The sequence below is a fragment of the Citrus sinensis genome, chromosome 3, assembly GCF_022201045.2.
Source record: "Citrus sinensis cultivar Valencia sweet orange chromosome 3, DVS_A1.0, whole genome shotgun sequence".
In the NCBI taxonomy this organism is placed as follows: Eukaryota; Viridiplantae; Streptophyta; class Magnoliopsida; order Sapindales; family Rutaceae; genus Citrus; species Citrus sinensis.
The window spans coordinates 45,821,177-45,823,864 of record NC_068558.1 but is presented as its reverse complement, the minus strand read 5'-3'; positions in this window follow the sequence as shown (position 1 = coordinate 45,823,864).

Here is a 2,688-nt window from a genome sequence, read left to right as displayed (position 1 = left end):
GTTTTAATGTTTTGGCTTGTTTGCTTTTTGTCTGAAGAATGACCGTAAGACATTTTATTTGAATGAAAAAAGTAAAATTTCTTGACTTTTATTTAAATGATAAAATGTTTGAATGAAAATTTAATTTTTTTTCACGCAAATACCCTCATTAAATGTACTTATTTCCTACCTAACTATTAGATGTCATATTAGTATTTTCCTTAATCTCAAATTTTGTTTGGTATTAAATACTCAACATACATTCAATTTGAATTAAACAAATACTTTTATTATTAGATAACAGTTTTCAAGGTCGGAAGTGTAAAAATATTAAATTTAAAATGTTTTGAGCTTATAGAAATAAATAACTTATTACTTACCCTCAGACGTCAAAAAATAAAAAAAAAACAAACATATTATTATGATATATTCATTTAGACTCTTTCAGACTTTAGTAACATTCAAACTCATTTAAATTTTAGATGAAAAAACAAGCACTACCACAGTTTTAATATATCATCCACCTTTTTATTTTCAAGTCTTATTTTAAATAAAGTTTTAATACAACATTTTTAATTATCTCAATCCTTCAATTGAACTAAATAAATGTTCAAAGTTTTCATGTTTGGATTTTTAAATTAAATTCTTGAATTAAAATATCCCTTTTGTAACTAAACTTCTTACACAACTGGAGTCTCTTTATAAGGAGTTTGATTTTTTTTGGTTAATACTTATTTGCGTTTTAATTAGAAAAAATGTGTTATTTTGTGGTTGGGGTCAAATTTTTTTTTAAATAATTCCGAGAATGATGAGTAATGAAATTAAAAAAAATTAATGATAAAATCAAAATCTATAAAAGAGAACAGATCATTCTCCTCCCCTTGTGAGTTACAAGACTAAATTTCAAGGCAAGTGAAATTTCCACAGGTAATTATCAGAGACCTCCCCTGAAGTTTGGCGTATTTCTTTTATATGTAATATAGTTCAATACGAGGCTTACTAATGTGTATTAGACGGAAATAATATTATATGTATATTATGTGTTTTGAAACTTCTTGTTTCTTCTTTGCTAAACAAGTGCAAATAAACTCTAGCGACTTGTAGTGTGTTGTGGACCAATTTGGTCTTAGTCCAACCTAATGTTAATTCTATTATTGTCGGTAATTACTGTTGAGTGATTTATGTGAGACTCTGTTAGACTTTATAGCCATTTCTTTCATTTTCTTTACGACTATTGTAGCTGGTTGTGTTCAACAATATTTGACCACTTGAAAGAGTAGATTGATTTAGGATACAAAAATTGTTTTGATATGATGATTGGCATTAATGTGTTGTGATGTAAGTTGTGGTTAAATTAAAGATAGAATTACACGGTGAGGATAGTTTGAAATGTGTAGTCAGTTTACTTTCTTTTCAGTATGCAAATTATTTTTTAATTAGGGGTATTTTCATTTTGATTATTTTATCATGTAACAAACGGTCAAATAAACAGTCTATTAACGTTAGGGGAGATGTTTGAGAATATGCGATTACAATCTATCAAACTGAGAGAAAACCAAACGCCAGGAGAGGTGTTTGATAATTATCCAAATTTCCACAACTGCCTAGCTTAGCTGGCTAGCGACCAGTCAATGAGTCAATAATAATATCCAAATTTCCACTACTGTCGAGCCAGTAGCTAGCTACCAGTCAACGAGTCAATAATAATATCCTAGCGAAGACATTGGCCGATTAATTGCACACTCGAAGAGATGGGCGCGTATGTAAAGGACATATCAGCATACTACCTACCATGCATAGAATTGCAGTCATTTCACCTATAGTGGGCACAGCAATAATGAACAAAGTGACCCACGTTCCGACGATGCCTCAGAGTTCTTTAATTGCTCTTTGCAAGTAGGCATGTGCGCTCTTTCCGCCTTTTCCTGAATTATTGGGTATGTACGGTTGTAGGTAAACAAGTAGCGGGACCATCTCTAAGACTCTAACGATGGATCACTGCAACACAACAGTGAGAGGACAAATTAATAATGTTCCCATGTTCTTCTCTTAATGGGAATCCGAGCATAAGATGGTCGCCAGATGGGTCATGCCATCCTCTCTATTTGCTTGGTATCGGCTTGGCATGATGACGCTGTCTCAGAAATGTAGCAAGAAGACAAAATGCCATCATATGATTGCGCTTAATTTATACGATCACGTGTGTTCAACATTATAGTCTCGTTATTTTCAGCCGCTCCTCAGTCGGTGGACTGCTTCGCGTTAGGCATTGGCATGTAACGTTGCACACTCGTGATCAAAACACATGCACTGGTTTGGGTACGTGGTGGAGCCTAACATCTTAAAATAGCTAAAGCCAAGTGACGAGGGCTAATTAGTTAAATGTAAAAACGTGTTCCTTTTATATGTAACGTTACGTGCCTTGCTGATGACGACATTTTATGCTTTCCAGTTGGACGGCACTGTAAAGTCAATAAAAATATCTTAACTGGCCTCGAACTCGATACAATCGTCACGAGGGAAAGTAAAAGTGTAGTTGAGAAACGTGTACAAGCATACGTTCGGCAAGTCCTTGTCCCGAACCCTAACGTGCATGCCCACTCGCGGGTCCGGATCATTGGTCTTTCAAAATAGAGCTGGTAAAATTTGACACGATCCGATTATCCGACACGAACACGACATAAATAAATGGGTATGGGTCGTTAAATT